Source organism: Canis lupus, chromosome 27 (assembly GCF_048164855.1).
Source record: "Canis lupus baileyi chromosome 27, mCanLup2.hap1, whole genome shotgun sequence".
NCBI lineage: Eukaryota > Metazoa > Chordata > Mammalia > Carnivora > Canidae > Canis > Canis lupus.
Window position 1 is genome coordinate 27,602,607 of NC_132864.1, and position 26,483 is coordinate 27,629,089.

The window sequence follows — 26,483 nt, forward strand, 5'->3', positions numbered from 1 at the left end:
AACGCTGTTCCAAGCACGTTACACCAACACCGCAGTGAATGTTTATTAAGCCGCTATTGTGGGCCAGGCCCTCTACATAATTTCTCTTATGTAGTAATCCCCATGACAGCTCTATGGGTCCTACTTTCAAGCGGATGTTTATTGAGCACTTATTTGATTGCAGACACAGGAGATGTCAGAGAGAGCGAGACGGCAGGGCAAAGCCCTGCATCGGAGCAGGTGTTCTTTCTCATCCCCGTGTGACAGCTGGGAGAGCTCAGGAAAGGGACAGAGGCCCAGGACAAGGCCGAGCCAGGATGCGAACCCAGGTCTGAGCGGCCCCGGCACTCGGGCTCTACCCCACAGCCATCTGGAGTGAGGGCGCTTCCCCTGTTCACAGCTGTGGAGGAGATTGAGCCTTGGTGACTGTGTCCTCTGCGCTCCCCACATCATCCCCGCTGGAGGACCTGGCCATCCAAGAGGCTGGCACAGCCCCCACAGCCTAGGCTTACAGCTCACCCCCCTGCGAGGGCTTCATCCCAGGACAACGGGAGTCTCCTGGGGCTGAACCTGATTAGAAACACTGTGGGGCGTGCTCCTCTCCAAAAGGTCCTGGGTTCTAATTCTTTTCTTAAGACTCTGGATCCTGCCATTTGAAGGGCTCCGCTTCTCACTTACAGGGTGCTCAGAGTTGAAGGAGGATGGCTGAGTGTGAGGAAGGTGAGCATGACCACTGCACATGGGGGCCCAGGGAGGGTTCCCACAAATCACAAAGCAGACTTGACGTTGGACTCGGCTCCAACTTCCCAGCACTTTGGCTTTGGCCATGAGACCTAGTCTCAGTTTCCCCATCTGTAAGATGGAGATAACCTTACTAACTTGCAGGGTTCAGCGTGTGGGGTGTGCACATCACCCGCAGCAGCATGAAGGCAGCATCCAGCCTGTTGTCAGACGCGGACTCCCTGTTCAGCCCAGCTCAGATCTGCACACGGTTCCAGAGCCCGTCCTCTGAGTGTGGTGGCCTGTAGTGGTGCCAAGTCTCCCTGTTGGCTCTACCGATGACAAACTGAGGCTCAAGGGTGGAAGGTAGGCCCAGTGTGGCTCTCTCCATCACCCTGCCCTCCATCTCCCCAAAAGCAACGCCCTTCACAGAAACAACAAAGTCCAGGGGCCTGTCTCTGAAATCAGGAAACCCCTGGGGCCACATCCTCACCACACCACCCTCACTGAGGCAGGCTGAGAGTTAGTCACCTTCTGGCCACTTCTGCTAAGTCAAAATGCCTGAGGGGGAGTGGGGGTGCTGTGTGTGGGTATGCCCATGTGCACCGTGTGTGGTGTGCCTGAGAGCCCCCACGCCTGTTGGCTGCAGCACACACCATGCACGCACATGCCCAAGGGGCACCGCCAGGTGTGGGCCACCGAGAGGGTCCTGTGTGCGTGCCCGGATGTATAACATTGCACATGTGTGTGCAGGAGGTCACACAGGTGGATGGAGAAAGAAGTCCTTGAAGAATCTCTGAGAAGTTTCTATGCTCACAACCCCCAGTGGCTCCCATCACACATAGAGGACGATCTGAACTCCCTACCACAGCCGCAAGACCCCGGATGTACTACTTCGTCACTCTCAAGTGTCCCTCCGCGTCATCCACTCTGTCCCACCCTCTCCCCATTCCTCATGACCTCTGCCCCCCAGGTTCCCTCTTCCAGAACATTCTGTCCTGAGATCTTCCAATGCATGACCAACCAGCACCTTCTCATGATTTCAATATGGTCTTGTACAGGGACAGGGTGTCTCCCTGACCCCCCATCTTCTGATAACCCCCTTTCCCACCACACCTGCAGTTAATTCCACTGCAGCCCTTCCCCCGATCAGAATGGTTTTGTTTCATGTGCTTTGTTTGGGGCTTTAGGAAGCATCTGCTTCCCCCCTTAGACTAGACATTCAGGCCCTCTACATATTTTCTCTTACGTAACCCCCACGACAGTTCTATGGGGCCTATTTTCTCATCTGCCTTTCTCGGAGTTGGGAAGCGCTGCCTAGTATGACCGGCAACAGATACTCTCATTGGACTGAATTGACCATGTGTATGTGTATGTGTGTGCATGTGTGTGTGTGTCCATGTGCTAGGGCCGGTGGCACGCTCACGCGCTAGCATATGTGAATGCATCTGCGTCTGTGTCCATCTCGACATGGATGTGTGTCCACGTCATGTGTGTCTGAGAGTGTGTGTGTATCAGGGAAGGATGACCTAGAGCTAAATCCACTGGCTAGTGTCCCAAGGGGCCTGTCCCTGCCTACGTTTCCTGGTTCTGTCACGGTGTGCAGAACCCCCAGGTGCTGCGGAGACAAGGCTCGCACCTCTGCTGGCCCCTGAATGCCCCAGGGGCACGGTCTCATTTCACCCCCACCCCCCACTCCATGCTAGGTGGACCCTGCTAGTCACCCAGATCTTCCAGACGAGGACCTGGGGCTCCCCAGGGGACAGCGTTCACCCTGGGCTCTGCAGTGAGAGAGCAAGGGCTGGCATCCAAACCCAGGCCCTCGGGCCTGAGCCCCTGGTTCTTGCCGCCCATGCCAGAGCCTTCTAGAGAGACCCAGGGACTCCCAGGGAGCAGTGGGAGGGAGAGAATTGTTCCAGCAACAGCCCCCATCCCAGCACTTGGCAGCCTGTCCCTACGTGTGACAACAGCGTGAACATAGACACAGGAGCAACAGCTGGTCCCTGCCCCAATCCAGATGTAGAAGAGACAGTCTCTCCCAAAATACTCTCGCTGTGAAGTCAGAAACCCTCCCAATATAAACAAAACGTGCTGCTCAGTGCTGGGAAGGAGCTGTTCACGCCTCCGCCAGTGGTCCCCAGCCCCCCCCAGCCCCCTGTCCTGGGCTCTCCGCGAACGGTCTCCGGGAAGGCCCCGTTCAGAGGCAAAGGCGTTCACCTCCGCAGAGCCCAGGACGCAGCTGGCTCTACCCAGAGGACAGGAGCCCGAGGGGAGGGGACCAGGCAGGCCGGGCTTCCACAGGCCGAGGGGTCTGGGACAGCGACTCCAAACTTGCCGGTTCCTCCTCTTTCCCTCCCAGCCCCCATCTCCGCCTTTCTCTCTGAGGAAGATTATTCTAGATCCCTGCTGTGTCCTGGTCTGCCCCTCTCTTGTTCATACTGTTCCACCTAAGGTCTCATTTGGAAGAAGAAAGTTGTTGCAAATAAATGAGGAAAAAAAGAAAAACGGTTCTCTCGGCTCGCTGACGTGCCCTAACCCATACCTTGGACAGGGCACTAAGGTGCCCAGAAGGGATGTGACCTACGTCAAGCTAAACGGTGGGTCTGTAGTAAAGTGAAGTGGTACTCAGGTCCCCCGTCTCCCCACTCAGGACCCTTTGCAAATCTCCATCCTGCTGAGGATGGGTGGGGAGGCGCCGGGTCCCACAGGGGCCAGGAGACGGAGAGGCTTTAGAAGGACAAGGCCTCTTGGACGCCAGGCTCACTTCAGGCACAGGGTCAGGTGTTGGGCAGCAGAGAAATGACGGTGATGTGTGTGTGTGTGTGGGGGGGGGGGTCTCAAGGAATAATCGGGCCCATTGGTCAGCATGGACACCCAGCCTCCTGCCAGGAATCAAGGAGCAGCCCACTCGGGTGGAAATGTCGAGATGGGCACGGTGGGCTCTGTTCCCCCATCCAGACAGGACTTCCTCGTCACCGAGCCTGGCCAATTTCTCTCAGGCAAAAGCTTTGTCATAATTCACATGGACGCAGAGAGGGTCCAGACGCTCTGGGGTGGAGCATCGCCAAGGGGAGGTTAAGGCAGCTGCCGGTGGGGGTAGAAATCAAACCCACAGAGCCCAGCAGTAGAGCCTGGGTTCTTACTGCACCCAGCACAGTGGGAAGAAGGTCCCCTGGCTGGAGCGAGATGAGAAAACCCAGAGTCGTGTGAGCTCAGGGTGCTCACACACACACACACACACACACACACACACACACACACACACGTCGCTGGGTTTCCACCCAAGGGACCCGCCCAGGCAGGAGGCAGGAGCAGCTGCTGTGTCCAAAGAGCGTGGAAAGGCCCCAGAGTCGGTGGGCTCCGAGCGGGGCACGGATCCAGCGTTGCCCCAGCAACCCCGGACAACAGCCTCATAAACAGGACAGGGCCCAGAGGAGGCAGGCCGAGTGGGGCCCTTCCTTGCCCGAGGATGGCAGGGGGGGCAGGAGGCTCCTGGCAAAACCCAACAGGTTGGAGGAGCCAGAAGCCAGTGTGACGCTGGGAGCCTGTGCGCAAATGGGCTCAAAGCCATGAGGCTTGGGGCAATTCAGTGGGAGGGGATGCTGGCCAGGGTCCAGCCCCTAGCCATAGACACCCAGGGCTGGGAGGGCTTTAAAAGTCCCGTAGCCCAACCCTCTCACTGGTGCCAGAGCATATCAAGGAGTTGTCTAGGATTTGCTTGCACACCTCCAATGACAGGGAGCTCACTCCCCATTTCAGGTACAGAAAAATCTGTTTAATATTGAACTTACTCAACCCCTACTCATTCATCCATCCCTTGGACTACACAGAACTAAGGCTGAAAAATGCACAGACCTCATTTAGTAAGTTTTTGTCAGGCCTTGGTTGATATATATAAATTCCATGAGAATTCTGTGAGCGCTTTTCTTGCTATGCCCCTTGTTCCCAGCACAGCGCCTGGCACATAGTAGACCATCGACAGGTATTTATTTAGCATATGACTGAACACCTGAGTGAACGAATGAATGAAGCTCTGGTGAGCATGCAAGAAAGCATTCCTCCCTAGGTGTTGAAGCCAAAGTTCTCAGACTAGACTGGTTTGGCAGAGGATTTACCCAGGACAGCCGGCGGCAGTCAGAGAAGGGATGCACGGGTGTTGAGTTCAAGGTAAGACTATGACAAAAACTCAAAAGCAGGGATCCCTGGGTGGCTCAGCAGTTAAGTGCCTGCCTCTGGCCCAGGGCGTGATCCTGGAGCCCTAGGATGGAGTCCCACATGGAGCTCCCTGCATGGGGCCTGCTTCTCCCTCTGCCTGTGTCTCTCATGAATAAATAAATAAAATGTTTTTTAAAAAAAGAAAAAAAAACTCAAAAGCAGGAGACAAGGTCTCAGAGGTCAGGATGATAGAAGCAGGTGGCAGCAAGGAAGGCTGAGTGCATGGTCTGGGAGGCTGGGAGTGAAGTGAGAAGCCATGGTCTCATATTTGCCCCCTGTGAGCCACCACAGGGGTGACCCCGAGAGCCTGACAGGGTGGCTCAGGTCAGAGATGACAATATCCCTCGTAAGAACACAGCAGCCTTGCACTTCCCTATAGCATCCTTTCAAGGGCAGATATCACCCCAGTTTGTAGATGGGGACAGTGAGGCTAGGGAATGGCAGAGGCCAAACTAGAACACGGGTGTTCTCTGTCCACGGCCACATTTCAGCCCGCCCCACACCTGCCATATTACCCTGCAGGGCAGAGGAGGCAGGGAGAGGCCACAGCTGCCTGGGTCTTGAGGAAAGGTTACTTGGGACTGCCAAGTAGGTAAGTGGAGGCCAGAATGTGAAGGGGAGGAGTCTGGGCTTGCTCCTGCAGAGATGGGACACTGCTGGGCCCGCTTTCAAGAAGTAGCAAAAAGCAGTACAGAAAATCAGTGGCCAAGGCTTGGTCAGCTCCTCACTTCCTTGCTGTGTGACCCAACGCCCCTGAGCCCCCATTTCCTCATCTATGACACAGCTACAGAAAGAGCAGCCACCCATGGGGTTGCTGTGGAGGTGAGATGTATACAAGGCACAGTTCCTTGCACACAGAAGTGCACAGTAAATAAATATCCGTTACTCTTATTAAATCTTGAAAATAGGCATCTCTCTTGCTCCTCATTCCACAGCTGGGTCCCCCCCACCAGGAGCCTTTTCTCTAACCCTCAACAGCCCTCCCTTTGCTGCAGGGCATAGTATCTGGGCAGGGGAGGTGTTGGGGATAGAGATGCTTGATGCTGTACCCTCGAGTCTCAAAGCAGCACCAGCAGGGCAAGGTGAACCAGATCATTCTGTACTCTCCACAGCTGCTCATCGGTTCTCCTTTCAGAATCTTTTTACCTCTCCCTGCCAATGGCCTGTCCTGCTGCCATGTCCTCAGTGTGAGGGGTGGAGCTGATAATCCCTAATTGTTTTGTTTGTCCACACACAAGACTGGGGGAAATGGAATCTCTCAAAAAGACATGGCTTGCTGTCAGAGTTCATCCATCCATCCACTCATCCAACCACCCATCCACCCATCCACCCATCCATCCATCCACCCATCTATCCAACCATCCATCCACCCATCTACCCATCCATACATCCATTCATTCACCTATCTATCCAACCATCCATCCACCCATCTACCCATCCATACATCCATACATCCACTCATTCATCCATCTGTTCATCCATCTACCCATCCATCCCTCTGTCCATCCATAAATCATTGTACCCATATAACCGTCTATCTATCCATCCATTTATCTATCCATCCATCTGTCCTTCTACCCACCCACCCATCTATCCATCCATCCATCTATCCATCAATCTATCTACACATCCACCCATCATCCACCCATCTCTCCTCTCATTCAACCTATGTTCGCTGAGAACCTCCTCTGTATACTCTACTACTGGAGGATCCAGGACTACAAATAGACCAGACCTTGCACTCATAGACTTCACAACCTGGCAGGTATCAATTAAATAATCATCTGAATCAGTACTTCTCACCTCTAACCTATTCCTCCCTGTGGACCTGGAGAGACCCTTGGAAAACCCAAATCCCTGACCCCCATTAGTCTAGGAACAATGACCCCGCCCCACTAGACGGGGGAGAAAATGCCCTTGTGGTCATCACTGCCACAGATGTAACATGTTACAGCCTTTGAGAAAAGTGATTGTATTCCATCTCTGAGAATGTAAAATCCACCGTAGGGCCCTGCGAATCTGCCCTCCCCCCCACGGGAGTCTCTCCCACAGAAATAACACGCAGCTCTCTAAGGCCACGTGCCTCAGAACGTTTCCTGCAGCATCACTCGTGATGGCAAAAAATCAGCAAGGCAAAACCACACAAATGCTCTCAGACAGGAAACAGTGAGCACGGGGGTGTGTCCGTGCCCCAGAATATCACAGAGCCCTTGACGAGAGGGAACCAGACTATATCCCAGTCGGCTCAAGAGATTACAGGAGACGTTTTGAGTGGGAAAAGCCAGGTAGAGCAAAGTGCGCACAATAGGATCCCCTTGCTGTAAAAGGAACATCAATCAGGAAACTTCACATGGGTATTTGTGTGTGTCTGGTTAGGACGATGTGAGCACAGGGACGGCTATGACAATTGTAAAGGAATTAAGACCAGGTTGTTAACTTGGGTGACCTTGTCAGGCAGGTGGTCGGGGGTGGGGGGGGGGGCGGGTTGGGGAGGGGAGGAAAACCAGGATAAAGAAAAAAAAGGAAATAAAGCTGTCAGCACTAGAGAAACACAGAGGCGACATGACACTTACGCAGGTTCATAAAATTACATACATGGGGAGTGTATGAAGGAATTTGAAAAGTTGAAGAGAAGGGGAACTAATCTGATCATGCCTCCTCCTGCTGCCACCCCCCTCTCCGCAACTGTGCCACCCCACCTCCGCTCTCTGGTCTCACGGGGTGCCCTGCCTGCACCGCTGCCCCACTGCTCCTGCGCCCCGGACAGGGCCTGGTTCCCTAACCAAGCACAGCATCCGCCCACCTCCAGGCCCTGGCATGAGCTCTTCCCTCTACCCGGGATGCCCTTTCTTGCTGATCTATCACATCGGGGCCTCTTTTTGAGGATCCTTGAGACCTATTTCTCAAGCCTCAAGACCAGACATGAGCTGACACCACTGAGCACCCGCTGTTTACCAGGCAAGCTGTGGGCTTTGCCAGCTGACTCGTCTGCTTCCCCCAGCCTTGGGGTTGTTCTTACCAAATGCAATCACCTCCGTCCAAAGCTGGCTTCCCTCCTAGACTCTCAGCTGCATTTGATTTATTCCCATTTACAGAGAAGAAAACCGAGGTTCAGAGTGGCCCAATTACCACATAGTTAGTGAGACAGGACTTGAATCCAAGACTCTGACCCTTAGGCCTAGACTCCTTTCTTTCCACTGAAGACTGTCCCTTGGAGCAGAAGGACAAGGCATGAGTTTGGCTCAGGCAAAGCCATTTGAGGGTTAGACTCTCCCATCTCAGACGGGTTCTTTGCTCAGACAGGTGCTCTGGAGTGGGGCGCCAGGAGTTGATGCAGCCACTGCAGGTACAGACATGGTCAGGACCCCTCGTGCTTCCCAGCTGGGAGAAGCCGTCCACCCAGCCCCCAGCCTGTGGCCATCACCACTGCTCACCTAATATTTACTTGCCTCATTAAACACCCTCTGCCAGTGCTTTCCTGACCTCCCTGCCTCCCAGGCTGAAAAAGTGCGAGCATCGTGACCTTTGGGGCAGGTACATAAATCACCTGGGTTTGGCAGAAGCACTACTGTGTCACCTCTGGCTGGAAAGCAGAGGCGGGGCCCTGCCAGGCTTTAATCAGATGCTCCTGTTGTTGTGCTGTGCCCTGCTATTTACACCAGAGGTTTCCCTGAGCACCTGGAGACAGAGGTGGCCTGGAGGAGGCCTTGTCATTCAGAGCCTCTGCAAAGCTGGCAGGCCGGGAGTCATAGGCCATTGTAGGGCATCGCTGTCCACTGAGATCTCCGACTGGGTGAGGGCCAGCCCAGAGAGGGGGAGGGCCTTGCCTGAGGCCACACAGCCATCTAACCAAAGCAGCCGGCATTTCCCCGTGACACAGGAGACGGTCACCTCTCAACCAGAAAAATCCTTCTCCTCCTCCTCCTCCTCCTCCTCCTCCTCCTCCTCATAATCTAGCAGCCATGGACCACCTTGCTAAGCCCCTGCCTGATGCTGAGGGCTCCACGTGAGCACCCTCAGAACCTAACACACTTCTGCCCCATTTAAATACATTTAAATACCCCCCCCAACTATTTATTTGTCTTTTTTTTTTTTAATTGACTGATTTTTTCCAACCTGAGTGTCATCTGCAGCAATAACACCCATGGAACCACAGGTAGGATGTACTCATTAGATGTAAGTCCAATAGATATTAAAACAAATACATAAACAGGAGAAATAGAAACCATGCTCCTGTCCCCCTCACTGGCGAAATGCAAACCGCCCTTTGACAAATGCTATGTCCTTGTGCTGAACCTTACAAGGACCCGTCATGGCTGGCAGACCGTGCCTATTTCACGGATGAGGCAAACAGAGCCTCCGAGGTCAGCCTGGGCTGGAGGAGCAGCCCAGTCAATCAGCCCGATGGAGGCAGAGCCGCAATTCAGACCAGGGCTTGTGAGACGCTGAGGCTGGGCTCAAAGTCCTTCCCTTTGCTGCTTCTAGAAGTCAGATGTGCCAGGCACCTTTCAACCCCGCTCAGCAATGGAAAATTACTGGAGGTGAAAGGCACCACGCAATCAGCAGGTTCTCCCCAGCCACAGATGCAGAAACTGAGCCCCCGGTGGGTGAATCACCCAGCCACAGGCGGACCCTGGCTCCCAGCCTCCTCACCTCCCAGCCCTGGCGGTCCCCAGAGGCTTTCCCCAGGCTGTTTGTCCAACCTGCACCCTGTCCTATGCCTGCCTACCTTCTGTTCCCTGTGATATTTGTTTTGCTTCCTGAGATATTTGTCATTTTCTAGGGGATGACAGGGGGAGAGTCAGCGCAATGAAGAAGCCAAGGAAAATGGATGTATCTCCACTGTACTGAAGTATAGACTCTTCTCAGGTGGGCCAAGGTCCAGGCCAACAGGGGACAGGCTAAGGGAGCAGAGGATGCAGAAAAAGAGGTTCCCTGGTCCCCAAGAAATCCGGGAACAGCCACAGCACCCTCTTTGGCGTCCAGCCTCTGCACGGGGCTCCCCTCCTCCTCGAATGCTCTTCGCCCCAGACACCCACGGCCATTCAGCCTTCCAACCTCCCAGATCATGCACTCAGCCTTCCTTCCCCTTCTCTGGTGCTTCCCTGAGCACCTTCTCCAGGTGGGACCCCTGCTTCTCTTTTCCTCTGTCTTGACTTTATAGTATATCCAGCATAATTTGTACTCACGGTTGTGGGCTGACTTGACTCATGTCTCCCCCTGACTCAGCAGCTCCAGGAGGATGAGGACCTGTCTTCCCAGCTCCCATGCTGTTTACCAGCTCCAGGCACAGAGCGGGTCCTGAATAAATATCTGTGGAGTGAATGAATGAATGAATGAATGAATGAATGAATGAATGCCTTGAGGACTAGACCCCTTATAAGTCTTAACATCCTCTTAGCACCTAGGGGAGGAATGAATGGAGGGAGGGGTGGGGGAAGGAAGGAAGAAAGGAAGGAAGGAAGGAAGGAAGGAAGGAAGGAAGGAAGGAAGGAAGGAAGGAAGGAAGGAAAGATAATGGATCCTCACATTTTAAAATAGGAGGACCCGAGGCCCAGAGAGGGAAAAAGATTTGCCTGAGGTCACACAGCAAGCAGGAACCAAGTGGCCAAGTGGCAGAGTCCCTGGGCACAGCCCTGCTCGCCCACCCCAGGAAGGCATGCACCGGCCTCCAGGGACCCCGGCAGGTCCCCGACCAGAAGCCCGACTCTCGCAGGCCTCCCGACTCTCCCTCCCGGGAGCCACGCAGTCCCAGGCGGAAAGCAGTCGGGGACATTGGCCCGCCTGTCACAGACGATTGAATTCCAACCAATTTATCTGTCAGGACGGCACTCACGGACCCGAATCCCAGAGCTTATGACTGTGTAGTCGAAATGCACCCCTGACGCCTTCCCCTTGTGAATGATGGGCCCGCGTGTCAGGTGAGAGGCTCCAGCTGACCTACTTCCCTCCCGCTGCAGGCAGCGGCCAAGGGGGGTGCAGCTGGCCCTGGATGGATTCCTGTCTATCAGCCGCAGCAGGGCTGGGCACTGGGGTGGCGCCGGGCTGGCCCTGGGCACGTGTGCCAGCCGGGGCTCAGGACCCAGAGTCCATATCCTGCAGACAGCCACGGCCCAACGTCCATTGGCATCTAGACAAAGCAGGAAGCACAAGCTGGGGGAGAGAGGGGGGTCTGTCCAAAAATCAAAGCTGCCCAGGGCCGCTAGGGCCTCCCGACCAGGTGCCCTGGTCGCTGCCTTGGGGTTGGTGGCATTGAGGGGGCTTGTTGACGGTGACCCATGAGGAGGAAGTAAAGCAGCCATTGGTTTCTGCATCTGCCTATTTGTCTCTTGATTCATTCCTTCCTTTGGGCTGACATTCATTCATTCATTCAGTCAGTCAGCCAGTCAGTCAGCTGGTCAGCCGGTCAGTCAATCATCAACTCATCCTCCATGGCAGGTGGCTAAGGCTCGAATGCTGGAGTCCACCAGATATCAAGCTCAGCTCCTCCCCATCAGGCCTCTTGGGCCTGCTAGTTATCTCTCTGTGCCTCACCTGGCTTATCCGTAAAATGGGACAGGAGTTTGACAGTGAGGGTATGGTGTTTAGCACAGGGCCTAGCAGCCAGCACCAGCCCTTAATGTTATTGTTAGGCCCCTACTTCAGTGATGTGAAAAAAACAGTCCTGGGAGTGGATTCATGAGCTAATCTCTTATTAAAGAGTGTCACTGGGCCAGTAATTGCTACATATCAGGCGCTGGAGCTTGACCCGGAGACAGGCAAAGAAAGAGGTACCTGTGCGAGTGCATAGAGGGCAATGTATTCATGGAGGACCTCCTGGAGGCGATGACTCCGAGGCTGGGCTTTGCAGAATGTGTAGGAGTTTTCTGGAGAGATGTAAGGGAAGGGCATTCCAAGCCCTGGGGTTATCATTGGTAAAACCCTAGAGGCTCCGGAGGTCTGTGGGCTCAGGGAACTATAAGTAGTTCCAGACAGCTGGAATGGGAAGTGCGTACGGAACACAGACGGAGGACCTAGTCAGGCCTGAACACCAAAGCTGGGAAGCAACTACCCTACCCAGAGTCATGGCTCCTGAGGGTCCAGTCACTCGTTCAAAGAATCATCACTTCCTGAGCCCCACTATGCATCATGCTCTCTAACGATGTTGCCTCCCTTAATTATCCAGCATTCTGAGCTGGCTTCCATGCCCCCTTTGGACAGATGGAGAAACTGAGACATGGAGAGTCATATCTATCTTCCCAAAACCACAGTTGGGAAGGGAAAGAGCCAGGACTTGAACCCAGGTCTCCTCACCCAGTCCCTCTCTGTGCCTTCAGGCCTGGACCAGGGTAGTGTGCAGGACATGAAATTATCCAAATATATGAGTGTGGATATGTAATTGGGTGGTGTGAAATATATGCCTGAACCTCCATGAGTGTGCTTGTGGGCATGCCTGCAGTGTGGACACACATGGATGAGCATCTGAGTATGTTTGGGTCTATGTGTGTTTGCACAAACACACAGATGCACTAAGCCTGGGTAAATGCATGGTCCCGTGTGAGCGTGACTGGGTGCATCCCTGTGCATGTGTGTGCATGCACATGTGTATGTGTGGGCATGGCCATAGCATATGTATGCACGCACACCAGTGTGGGCGTGCACTGTGGCTGAGTGTAAGCACAAGCATATATTCCCTCACGCGTGTGTCTGCATGTGGGCACGCCTATCACATGTACACAGTGTATGGGCATGAACACGTGCTGTGGGGGCTACGTGCCCGTGTGCGTGCGTTCCCAGAGGGTGTGGATCTCCCCACATGTGCATCTCCTGCAGTTCCCCCCGGCGATCTGCAGCCCAACTCCCAGAGGCTAAGACGGGACTCCCTTTTTCTCTCAGCGCCTCTCAAGCAAATGGTCCGACTCCGTCAATACTAGGAGGACGAATATTCTCAGGTAGTGATTTTCATATAAAAAACCCGACAGCCCCATAAATCAGGCCAAAGCTGCGGTCATCACAGCCCCAGGATTAAACACACATAGTGGCTTGTTTCAGCATAAATCACATGAATTTGACTCAGGCCAGGCTAGGGGAGGACGTATGATGGGAGTACGGCCCGAGAGGGTAGCTCTCTCCACCGTAGGTGTCAGGCCCGAGCGCGAGTCCCGCTTGGCAGTCCTGAGGGGCGGACGCTGGAGCGCAGGTGACGGACGTGAGTCTGCAGCCAACCTCAGGACGAGGAAGGAGGGAGAGACCTGGGGGCCCGGCCCAGCCTGGCTGCCCCCTGCTGTGCAGCTTTGGGCGGGTCACGTGACCTCTCGGAGCCTTAGTCTCTTTTTTCTGCAAAATGGGAATATTGGTCACACTTGGCGGAGATGCGACGGGATTGGATGAGATAAAGCAGCAAGGGCCTGGCTCCGCACAGCCGCTGTTCCCTGTCCTGTGATTGCTGTTCCTGCTGCTCCCAGCTCAGATCAGGAGGGAAAGCCCCACCGTGGAGAGGAGACCCGCTGGCCACTCTGCTAGTCTCAGTGGATGCTTCCTCCCTGGAACCCACAGATGGCTCAGGGAAGGAGGGGCGACGTGCCGCTGTTGGGCAGCCTGGTCGGCTCTGGGCCGACACTGTCCAGCGTTGCACGGTGGCTCTGCAGACAGGACAGCCCGAAAGGTCATGTTGGCCATGCCCCTGCCCCGACGTGCTCCTAAACCCACTCAAGCAGGGCCAGAATCCCCGGCCCTTCTCAGCAGCTCCCGAAACTTCTGTGTCCCCCCATCGTAAAATGGAGGCATGAGAATACCTGCCTCCTAGAGCTGCCGTCCAAATTCAGTAAGATAATCTGTGGACAGTGCTCATCAAGAGGGCCTGGCTATTACTACTATTCTTGTTCTTACTGTTTCTTTTTTTTTTTAATATTTTATGTATTTATTTGAGACAGAGAGAGACAGAGAGGGGGCAAGGGGCAGGGGGAAAGGGAGAAGCAGACTCCCCACTGAGCAGGGAGCCCGACCTGGGGCTCCATCCCAGGACATTAAGATTATGACCTGAGCCAAGGCAGAAGCTTAACTGACTGAGCCACCTAGGTGTCCCTTATTATTATTAGTATTAGTATTAGTATTAGTATTATTTTCTGTCTTTCATGAATGGCATTCCATTTGCTCTCCCTTTGAATTAAGCCTTCCCCACTCTTTCCCCTCTTCCTTCTGTGCCCCTCTCCCCATCTTACCTGTAGCATGCAGCTTCTAGGAGCCCCCTGGGCAAGAGGCTGGGTCTGGGCACAAAAGCCAACCAGGTCACCTGGCAGCATCAGCTACAGTAACCTCAAGCTGCACCCAGGGTGGGGACCCATCAAGGGCAGGGGTGGCAGTGGGGACAGGGTGGGGGGTTCCTTCTGAACCAGCCAAATACCCACCCCTGAGAAACGAGGGGGCAGGAGGCTCGACCCTGGGAAAAGCACGGGGGCAAGCTCTAGAGGCCGACCCATATCCAGATGCCAACCAGTCCCCTCTGAGCCTGTTTTCTCATCTGTAAAATGGAGCTAATGCTGACACTGGAGTCACAGTACAGCTGGTAGGGTAGTAGGGTTGCTCTGCCCGTCTGTGCCCATTGGGGTGAGGGTGATCAGTTTGCCACACACACCCCACCTCCCAAGCCCAGAGAGCTGCTCAAATAAGACCTGGAGGTTTGGACAGTGCCACCCAGGGAGCTCAGATGCTCAGTCATGCAGACACACGAACAGGGTTGAAGGTGGAAGACGTTTGGCCTTGCCTGGTGCCCAGACGACATCACCCACGGTGCCATGCATGTTGCTGTATTTTTTAAATGTGGTTATTTTGCCCAACGATCCAATCTCCCTGCCTGTGGCTTCTCTGCGTTGAAAGCTGCACTGTGGTCAAGGTGAGCTTGTAAAAGGCACCTGGACACTTGTAACCCCCTTGCCCCTTCCTGGTTGATGATATGGCTCTGAAGGCCCAGAAAGTTAAGCGGCCAACAGCCTGCCCTGCTCCTTGAGAAGCCCCGGGTGTCAGGCACCAGGCCCTGCGCCTCCTCCCAGACTGGGGCTTCCAGAAGCCCCAGCTTTCTGCATCCCATCTCTCACCCACAGTGAGTCACCTGCTCCCTTTCATCCTAAGGGTGGCCCCATGTCCTTTGTCTCCTTTTGCTTTGTGCCTGGAGCCTCGTAGACATTCATTTTGCAAATCCTTCTGCTTCCTCTCTTCAAGCTGTCCCAATCAGGGCTGCCGAGACGTGACTCATGTCCCTCTGCTCCCCTTCCCCTTCTCTTACACCCCTGATTCAACCTTCCCTTTCTCTTGCTCTTCCCTACACCCAGATTCCTCAAACTCTCAGCCAAGCCTCCCCAAATCCAAGACCTGTCCCATCTCAGGCAGCCCTGGGTTCAAATCCCACCTCCTCCTCTTCCCAGCTCTAGGCCTTAGTTAAGCAAGTTCTTCATCTCTCTGGCTTGCTTTGGTTAAAAGTCTTAGATTCATCAGGCTGGTGAGAGAATTTTGTGAGCAAGTGCATGTAAAGCATTTAGTGCTGTGCCGGCACGTAGTAGGCATGCAATCCACGTTCCTGTCTGCTGTGGCTGCTGGTTCTTCCGCTGTTGTTAGGGTCACCGTTACCCTGGGGCAAGGAAAGGCAGGGCAGGGTGATCCAGGGAGAGAGAATAGCCTCCGACGTTATAATGTAACGCGGCTCATATGGCCGACTGGAGGGAGGAGGCCGTCAAGGGAAAAGAAAGTAGCCCCTGAAAACTTGTAAGAATTTCCATAATATCCTTAGATTCCAACAAAGTCCCCAGGGTAGTGGGAAAAGGTTGGTTTCCCCTGGGAACCAGCACAACATCCCTGTAAATCACACCCGGCTAAAAGGAGCCAGAAGAGTTGAAAAGTCCTTCCCCACCCTCCCAGTTTCCACCAAGCAGCCTCCCAGGCCCCCTTCCTCAAAAGCATGCTCAGATTCCAGGGCTGGGAATGGTGAGGCCCAGCCAGCTCTGGTATGCAGGCTGTGGGGACCTGGGATCCCTCCGGAGCTGACAGGAGGACCAGAAGTCTCAGGCAGAGCCACCCGGAGAGACCGATTTCCCCTCCATAGTCTGTCCCGTTCCCAGCAACCAGCTCCCAAAGGGGCCTGCCTCTCTCCTGCTCAAGGACTTGCCATGGCTGCCCACTGCCCGCTAGCCACAGTCCAAATCCTCATGCCAAAATTTGAGGCCCTGCCCAGTGGGCCTGTACCTGCTTTTCTGTTTCATTTCATCAAGTCTCCATGCTCTCTCCACCCATGATCCCTGACCTGAGCCACATCAGATTGTCCAGCCTCCCCCAGTACCTTCTAGTCCTCAACCTCCAGGCCATCTGCACATGCTGTTCCCTCCATGTGGAATTCCATTCGCTTCCTCCTTCCCTCTGGAGAACTCCTATTGATCCTTCAAGACCCAAGTCACATGGTTCCTTCTCAGTGAAACTGATGAGAGCAGCCTCCTTCCTCCTCCTTCCACACCTAGTTCATACAGTAGTGGGCACACACACCTGCAGTGTCACCCAGGGGGTCACAGGTAGAATGATCTCTATGAATCCTCTAGTCTCAATCTTACTTTTTAGTAACGGGATTCTTTGTTCAAACAAAATTTTAAAGTGGAATTCCAAAGTATAAAATGGATAGATGGAGGTCCCCTGAGTTGAAGTGGGATGAGAGTCCACGTGAGTCAGGACCCTTTAGGCTTCTAAGTTACAGTAACTCAACTTATAATTGCTGAAGGAAAAAAAAAAAAAGGAATACATAAGCTCATAGGTTCCTATAACTTAAAAGTCCAAGGCATCAGGTCTGGCTGGATCCAGGAGTTGGAAAGCTGACATTGGGAATCTGGTTTTTTTTTTTTTTGTTGTTGAAGATTTTATTTATTTATTCGCGAGAGACACAGAGAGAGAGAGAGGCAAAGACATAGGCAGAGCGAGAAGAAGCAGGCTTCACGCAGAGAGCCCGATGTGGGACTTGATCCCTGGATTCCAGGATCATGCCCTGAGTCAGATGTAGACACTTAACCTCTGAGCCACCCAGGTGTCCCTGTTTTGTATTTTGGTTCTACTTTCCTTTGCATCAGCTTTGTTCTCAAACAAACTCTTCCCAAATCATGACCAAGATGGCCCTCAAAGCTCTAGTCTCTCATTGTCCTGGCTCAGCCACCCCAAAGTTATGAGACACTCATTCTAAATAGTTCTAACGAAAATGCCAGGATAATAGGTTCAGTGGCTCTGACTGGACACATAGAAGTCACGTGATTGCTCCAAACCCATCACTATAGTCGAGGCAGTTTGCTGGCCAATCTGGGTCAGAGCTACCCTCTGGAACCAGGAGGTGGGTTAACTCTTCCAGAAATACATGGACCAGGGGTGCCTGGGTTAAGGGTCTGCCTTCACCTCAGGTCATGATCCCAGGGTCCTGGGATGGAGCCCAGTGTTGGGCTCTCATCCCATCTGCCTTTTGGGCCCTCTGCTCAGTGAGGAAACTGCGTCTCCCTCTTCTCCCCACTCATGCTCTCTCGCTATCTCTGTCTCCGTCTCTCTCTCTCTCTCTCTCTCAAACAAATAAATAAAATCTTTATAAAAAAAAAAAAGGACTACATGGAACTAATAAGAGTGGTGGGAGAGAGATTCCCCAAGGGACAATCAGGGTGCCAGCACTCAAAAATGGAATCTAGACAGACTCCCCAAAACTGACGCCCATTCTGCTGAAATCTCATCCCATCTGCCTTTTTTAAGCTCCCAAGACATTTTCTGAAGCCCTAGGACTCTGCAGGACATTATATGGAAACCATACCTCTGGTCCCATTCTATAGAAGAAAAATAAAGGCCCAGAGAGGGAAAGTGGTTCCCCAAAAGTCACACAGCACACTCCATCCTCACACTCCCAATTCCCCGAGAGAGCCAAAGCCTCCTTGATGAGTCTCTTCCCTGCGGGGTCCATAGCATCTCCATTACCAGGTTTGGCTGAAAGGATTTGTCAGTTGTCGGCTTGCTTGTCTAACTAAATTAATGTTTTACATTTCTCCTCCAGTTTGCAAACTTTTTAAAAATTAATCCCATCATTTCAACAAGTGTAACAACTAAATTATCATCTTTACATGATTAAGGAGCCTGCCGCGTCTTCTCTTGGCAAACACTGCATGCACATAATTTTACTAAATGTAATAAACCAACCATAGAACTATTAATTTTGCCATGGTATTCATAACAATTAGAAACGCATGAACCTTAAAATGATAAAAACTGAATGGAATACTGAAATTGCAGGAAATCCCCAATCCTCCCTCTACAGGCTGAAGACAATGTCATGAGATGCAGATTAGGGTCGAGAGACAGAAATTAGATGTCGTTTGCCTCTCAGCTCCGTTGCAATACACCCAGAACACTACAGACCAGAGTAGGAGCACTTGGCTAACTCGATGAAGCATGACTCAAAGTCTAGACATTTCTGAAAAACGAGGTATTGGGGGAAATTCCCTACCTATTCGGAGTTTCAGTAGCCTCTAAGGGTGTCTAGTCCTGAAACAGCAAATACATGGCAAAGGCTCCATCACCCCACTTCCCATGCCTGTGGCAGGCATTATTAAGTGATCACAGAACTCTTCCCTGCCAAGGCAGGAGGGCTGGGCAATCTCTTCTGAGGCAGGCATTACCAATCAATCACAAGGTGATCTATGTTCTGTTCCAAATTTAGCCTAATCTTGCTTGTTTATAGGAGAGAAACTGCAGAGGGGTAAACGACTTGCTCAAAGTCAAATAGAGATTCAGGGCAGAGCCCGAACCCGAGCTGTAAAGCTGCGGCTTCAACAGTACAGGCCACGAGGCTGAGCCCTTACTGACAGACTGTTCTTCCTTCAACCTGCTAAAGAGAAATCTCTCTCTGCAGGCTCCTGGCAAACCAAGTACTCCATCATATCCTCTCCTTCTCCTCCTCTTACTGTCGTATCAGATTTATACTGGCCTTTTTCTTTCCTGCATTATTGGTGGAACAGCGCATCGCTACAGCACTCCGAGAGAAAAACTTGGCAGTTTGCATCAAAAGCCTTAAACACCAGATATCCTCTCGCTCAGAATTCCTAGAATTTATCCCAAGAACTTAAATGCGCAAAGACCCAGAAGCATGTTCATCATAATATGGGATAGTATCACTAAGTGGAAAACATTGAAAATAACCTGATAGCCTAAATTATCTTAAAGACATTTAAAAATGAGATATTGATTAACACAAAAGATGATAACAGTATTCTTTCGGTAGTAAATGCAATTTTTCAAACAGTATATGTAGTTTGGCATCATTGCTATAAAAAATTAACATGCACTGACATACACATACTCCGGGTTGCCATACACAGTGGCCCAGGCTGTGCACTAGACAACTGTAATCACTCAAGAATACCGTATGCATGGTGCCCGCTGGAATGAGTCAATGCAACATCCCTGCATATAGCTTGAAAAAGTATGAAGATTCATTTACCAAAATAGTAATAGCGGCTACTGGTGAGAGGGATTTTATTTTTAATCCTTATCTTGATGTTCTAGTATTTTTATCATGAACATGGCTCACTCGTGTAAAATACATAAAATAATAATCCTTTCAAAGCACTGTCCTGGGACACCTGGGTGGCTCAGCGGTTGAGCGTCTGCCTTTGGCTCAGGGCGTGATCCCAGAAGTCCTGGGACCAAGTCCAGCATTGGGCTCTCCACGGGGAGCCTGCTTCTCCCTCTGCCTGTGTCTCTGCCTCTCTCTTTCTCTCTCTCTCTCTCTCTCTCTGTCCGTCATGAATAAATAAATAAAATCTTAAAAAAAAAAAAAAAAGGCACTGCCCTGCTCGAAACCCCTCGTACATATCCTGGCTTACTTTGGCATGTTTCTGTGTGTGTGCGTGTTTATCTTACAATATTAAGTCAGAACTAACGAAGGACCTATGGGGCCCAGGCATTGCTTTAGGGGTGCCATGTCCGTCTTTGCGAGTTGCGAATCTATCGAGAGGGGCGTACATCACGCAAACGCCCTGCGAACATCATGAGCCAGAGCTGGGAGGGAGGGAAAGAACAACCCGCCTTGGTGCACATTGGGGGGTTGGGGGCTCTGGGAAGGCATCGGGGAGGTTCCACAAGGTGCATCACAGAGCCGGGCGTCTTTCCCTGTAGGCCAAGCATCTGGTGGCAGATACTGTGTCCTGTCAACATTCTTCGACCCCAGAATAGGAAGCCCAGACACACCGCAGTGGGGACCGGGGCCAGCCAGCTCCCGACAATCCCCTGCAGTAGGACACCGGGCCTGAGCCTGTCCATAACACTCAGTCTACTACCTCAGAGCTTTGAAGCCAGCGGATCTGGGTTTGAATCCAGCCAACCGAATCTCACTTTCCTCCTCTGTGAACTGGGAAGAATTCCTAACTCCTGAGGATTAAGCGAAGTCAGGCGGGCCATGCACAACCGCCAGTGGTAGTGTTTAAGACTTATTGTTACTGTGAGTATATGAGGGGCGGGGGCAGAGCTGATGGAGGCACCAGGCAACAGCCCCCAGCCAGCCCCTCTGGACGGGACTGGAACAGGATGGGAAGGCGAGGGCTTTCCCAAGCTGGCGAGCTCCTGTCCCCCGCTGGCTGCGGACGGCGAGGCCGGCCCAGAGGACAGGGGCAGCTGGTGGCAGAAGCGACCCAGACATGGCAAGGTGCACCTCCCTTCCCTCCCCTTGGTCTACCAGCCAGTCTCCCCAGACATGCCCCTGCCACCCCAGACGGCAGGTCATTTCCTCCAAGGAAATTGTAGTCTGTGCCTCTGTGACCCCCACACCCTTCAAGTAACATTGAGGTGATCTGAACAGGCCTGAGGAGTGCCGTTTCCCTCCATGGCCCCAAGGGCTTCTCTGTAGGCCAAGTACCTCCCATTTTCCTCCTCGGGGTGTGTTCCCGAACCAGGGAAACTCGACTCAGAGTCAGCTTTCAGTTCTGGTTCTGTCGGAAGCAAGGCCCCCTGGTTCTGTCAGAAGCAAGGCCCCCTGCCCCTGGCCTCCATTTCCCCACCCATGAATGGAGGCTTGGGTTTGAGGTTTCTATAGGCACTGAAATTTTATTTTATTTGAGAGAGAGAAAGAGAGAGCATGAGCCGGGGGAGTTGCAGAAGGAGAGGGAAAGAGAGAATCCCAAGCAGACTCCCCCTCTGCTGAGCACAGAGCCTGACACAGGGCTCGATCCCAGGACCCTGAGATCACAACCTGAGCCGACATCAAGTCAGAAGCTTAACTGCCTGACTTTCTGATACTGCACCAGTCTTGGCTTCAGACAAGCCTCATTGTTGGCCGTCTCCCTCCTCCGTGACAATTTCCTTTCCAGGCCTCCAGGCCTTTGTTCAGGCCATTGGACCTTCCCTTCCCTGTCCCCCAGACAAGACCCAAAACATCTTGACCTGAGTCCCTTCTCTGGACAACCATAGGCTCCCAGCTCCCAAATGCTGAGCCTCACTTTACCTTTAGCTCCTAAGGCCATCTCTGCCCAGCTGGATCCCATGACACCATGGGCTGAATGTCCAGGCCCCTGGGACCCACCACGTGTCTGGGTAACCCCCAGTGCTTTGGACCACCTCTTCAGAAGATGTGGTCAACCAACAGGCTGGAGTCACTTAGTCATACAATGAACGTGCATCCAGCCCCTGTGATGAGCTAAGGCACATGAAGGGTACCAGGGAACCCAAATGGGTAAAGTCCAGGCCTGTCTCCAAGGAGCTCACCGCCCAGGGCAGGACAGGAGGGAGAAGCAGACCATTTGAATACATTGTGGCTTTCCAGGTAGAAAGGGCAGCATGTGCACACTGAGGTATGAGGGAGAAGAGAAAGAACATGTGCAAAATTGCAGGTGATCTGGTCGTGCACGTGGGGCTTGGACAGGTGGCAAGACTGGGGTGGCAGGCAGGTGGGCAGGGTGTCCAGACCCCATAGACTCTTGAGAAGCTAGATTTGAGGCAGGGGGTGAGCTGCATCTTAGAGGAGGCTCTGGCTGCTGTGGGGTGGCTGAGTTGCAAAGGGGAGAACAGACTGGGGTGGACTGGTGGGGGTGGGGGGTGCTTGGCAGTCTTGACCCACTAGGGTGGTGGCAGTGTGGGAGGCGAGAGGCAGACAGACCTGAGATGCTCAAGGCCTCGGGGACAGTCGTGCCTGGGGATTCCTGGGAGAGGGGACTCGAGGGCACCTCCTAGAAAGACAGAGGTGTTCCTCCGGTTTATGAGAGAAGCCACCCCAGGGGAGAGCAAGGAGGGAAGAGGAGGGGATGTCGGGTTCAGTCTGGGGCACATCGAGTTCAAGATCTCAGCCTAAACACAGCAGATGCTCCGGGACAGGAACGAAGGTGCCGACAGCCACACTGGTCCGATGGCCCAGTAAACGGAGCTCTACAGAATGGATGGACACACATGACAGGAAAGGGGCTCAGGGGTGTTGGAAGAAGCCTCTGGAAGCCAGCATCTAAACCCAGAGGACGGGCAGCCTGGGTGGCTCAGCGGTTGAGCACCTGCCTTCAGCCCAGGGCATGATCCTGGAGACCCAGGATAGAGTCTCATGTTGGGCTCCCTGCATGGAACCTGCTTCTCCCTCTACCTGTGTCTCTGCCTCTCTCTCTCTCTCTCTCTCTCTCTATCTCTCTCTCTCTCTGTGTCTCTCCTGAATAAATAAATAAAAATATTTTAAATAAATAAATAAATAAACAAACAAACCCAGAGGACTGACCAGGACACCCCGCACCTAACCAGAGTCCTCCACTAACCAGAAGGTCCAATTCCGGACGCGGTGGCCTGACAACCAGGAGACCAGGGACTGTGTGGGGCCTCGGGACGAGTTCCCTGGTGTCACCCTGGATGAGGCCCTGGAGCTCTCTGAGCCTCGAGGGGCTGCTGGGCAGGGAGGGGGTGTCGGAAACAAGACAGGGCGTGTGGAGAGAGGGAAAGAGAACTTTCTCGATGGGCGAATCGCACTGGGTGTTGTGGTCAATTCCGTCGCCCAGCCGCCGGGTGCCAGCGGGTGCCCAGCCCGGCCACCTGCCCCGTCCCCAATCAGCGAAGAGCCCTGCGCAGCCTCCCGGCCGCCATCCCCAGACACAGCCCATCTCCGTTTCGGACGAGCCGGAGTAAAATCGGTGCCAGGATCCAGTCAAAACAGTGTCGGCAGGCACGGCCCGGCGGGGAGCGAGCATCCCCGGGACTCGGCTGTGCCCCTCAATCTAGCAGCCGGTTCGCAAACGTGAGCTCTAGCCTCGCTGCGAACCCGATAAGTCTTTCAGTTTGACTTGAAAGTCTACATTTTTCCTCTTTAGAAAAATGTCACCCACATTCCTCTGTTTCATTACTCTTGGCTGTGCGGCCCCGGCCGTTAGGGAAATTGCCAGCGGAGGGAGGCTGCCGAGTGGACGCGGCCTCCGCCTGCCTGGACCCCGCCCCGGGCCGGTGCCCCACGCAGCTCATGGGCCGCAGACCCCACAGGCTGGCCCGCTCCGGCCTCCCCCGGGGCGGGCTCCCTGCCTCCGGGTCCCGCGGGCCGTCAGCCGCCCCTCCGCCAGCCACCGACCAGGCACTCTGCCTCTGTTTTGCATCCTCTCTCCATTTTTGTATCCGACAAGCACATATCGAGCACCTACTGTTTGCCAGGCACCGTCCAGAAGCTGAAGATGTGGCAGCGAGTGACACCAGGTCCCTGTGGTCACGGGACAGCAAACAGAGAAGCAAGCAGAGTTAAGGCAACGGATTATATATTTTCCAAGGACGGTCACCGCCGTGTCCCCTGTCCCTCACACTTGAGAGGTGGAGCCTCCATCTCCACTTCTGTAAAACGAGGCTGACCTTTGTGATGGCCAGAGCAACAGAGGGCGGCTGAAGGTGGCCGTGTTCCTTCCACGCGGGCTGGGTAACATCACGCACATCCCCCGTGCTCCGTGCGGAGACTTGGAACCAGCTTCCACGCGGGGAGGGGGACCAAGCGGCTCGTGGACCATGAAGGGGAAAAGAAGACCCCGCTCAGACCATGGCAGCTGATGGCACCCGGAGCAGCGAGGAGTCCCTTCTGCTGAGCCCGAGCCGGGTGACAGATTCAAGAGCCAGGTGAACGGTGGCTGCCGTTTTAAGCCAGTTAAGTTATGGGGTATTTGTTAACACGGCAGCTGATACCTAGAACGGCAATAACGAGGCGGGGATGGGCGCTAGCAAGCTGAGGGAAGCCAAGAAGGGGGGGAGGTGGGGCTTGGCGGAGTCGGGTCCCCAGTCCGCCCCGTCTGGCCCCAGGTGCCCAGACGGCATTCACCAGCCCCGCGGACACGCTGGGACCATGTCTGGTAAAGAAGAGGAGCTTAGAGGCTGTTTTATTCCTAGGGTGAGAATTCCGACCCCGGCCTCTGCCTGCATGCTTCCAGCGACGGAGAGATCACTCTCTAGCCAGGCAGCCCCGCCGGCGGAACAGCTCTGGCACTGAGAACCAGCTTGGTTCCACTGAGGGAGGCCTGGCTCCCTGCTCTGCTCTCTGGGGCCACGTGGACGCAGATGGGGACATGTGTCCCGCCGACCTCTGTGGCCCCTTCTGCACCCCATGGTGACCCTTAGAGAAAGGACTGGACACGAGGAACGTGATCAGGAGCAGAACAGAGTCCCAGCCAGGGAAAGCAGCTGTCATCATACATACAAGGCAGGGGGTGACAAGGACAGGTGGCAGAGTGTGTGCGGAAGTTCTGAGACTAAATGGCAAAGCCGCTGAAAATTTTGGCGAAATCATGCCTTCATGATTCACAAGCTCTTTTGAGGAACCGGCCACCAACAGGGCCCTGACCTCCACCCCACCCCATTCCAAAAAGTGAACAATTCCTGAAATAAAAGCATAGGTTTTGCACGCACAAGGACCTGAGTTTGAGGCCTTTCTACACGCCACACGCTTGCTGTGTGACCTTGGGCAAGTCACTGGCCCTCTCTGAGCCCGAAGTCAAACTGACAAGGGGGCCTTTGTGGCCTCCAGCAGCTTTTCCAGACTTCACTGGTTTTATGCACCTCCAGCACGATTTCTGTGCCGATCTACTTAGTATTTTCCTCTAAACTGACCTCTATCTTTTACTTAAACTTATTTGTAAAAGAAACGTTCTAGGGGATCCCTGGGTGGCTCAGTGGTTTAGCGCCGCCTCCAGCCCAGGGCCTGATCCTGGAGACCCAGGATCGAGTCCCACGTCGGCTCCCTGCGTGGAGCCTGCTTCTCCCTCTGCCTGTGTCTCTCCCTCTGCCTCTCTCTCTGTGCCTCTCGTGAATAAATAAATTAAATCTTTAAAAAAAGAAACTTTCTATTCCGTCTTAAATGGGAACCCCGTATAAGATGCCATCGATAAAAAGGAACCCTCAAAACGATGAAAAAGCAGTGCAGCTAACTTAGAGACAGACGTGGTTGCCTTCTCCATTTCCCGAGGCTTTACAAAGGGAGAGAAATCAGTCTTAGGGACGAGTATTGCCGACACATTAACACCCAACCAAGACTTTCTCCCTGGTATTACCAGCAGGTTGAAGGAACACCAGCAAGAAGCCACTTTCTCACTGTTCAATGTCCTTTGTGCCAACAGACAGCAGCATCTCTTCCGGCCTGGGGCCGGTGGTCCAGCCCTTGGGAAGTCCCGACCTGCAGTGACCAAGGCAGGGAGGGAATAATCTACGAGTTCCAGCAATGGCTTTTGGCCCAGGACTCCATTGAACACCCAGGGCAGGAAGTCCTGAAACTGTAGAAATCAAGAAAGGGAGGGACATTGGGAATGTGTCGCCTTGTAGGGCACCACAGGCCTTCCAGATGCTGGACACCAGCCAGCACAGCGACAGCCCAGACCCAGGAGAACATGGGGTTCAGCTAGAGGCTTTGCAGGGGGCAAGTCCTGGGGGCGCAGGGGGATGGCCCCTTTCTTGGTGGTAAGTCACCCACCCCAAAATGAACCTTGGTTTTTCCAGCTCCTTTTGTTAACAGGTTATGTGTCTGAGCTAGGGGCCTTACTTCTTTGAGCCTCAACGTCGCCCTGTGCCTCAGTTTCCCCTCTGTACAGAATCAATTTAACCATCAAGCCACGGCAGTCACGGAGCCTAGGACCCGAGATAACATTAGGGGCTTTGAATGTGTTTTAGTTTATTTTAAAACCAGAAGGGAGGGCAGCCCGGGTGGCTCAGTGGTTTAGCGCCGCCTTCAACTCAGGGTATGATCCTGGGGACCCGGGATCAAGTCCCGCGTTGGGCTCCTTGCATGGAGCCTGCTTTTCCCTCTGCCTATGTCTCTGCCTCTCTCTCTCTCTCTCTCTCTCTCTCTGTGTGTGTGTGTGTGTGTGTGTGTGTGTCTCATGAGTAAATAAATAAAATCTTTAATAAAATTAAATTAAATTAAATTAAATTAAAATAAAATCAGAAGGGCAAAAAAAGAACTTTTGAACACAGTGGCTTAACATATGAAATCAATATTTTCATTGTTCTACCAACATAGTCATAAAATATAATTTTTAGGATTTTTTTTATTTTTTAAAGATTTTATTTATTTATTTATTTATTTATTTATTTATTTATTTATTTATTCATGA

At 53.3% G+C, this 26,483-nt stretch overlaps 1 long non-coding RNA gene across 1 annotated transcript in view; it reads right to left on the minus strand.

Annotated features, from left to right (window-relative positions):
• LOC140619001 (uncharacterized) overlaps positions 1-26,483 on the minus strand; it is a 60,069-nt gene that overhangs the window by 26,741 nt on the left and 6,845 nt on the right. The window contains exon 2 of the long non-coding RNA XR_012018975.1: positions 10,104-10,227. This is a non-coding gene — a long non-coding RNA (uncharacterized lncRNA). The remainder of the gene's footprint in view (positions 1-10,103; positions 10,228-26,483) is intronic.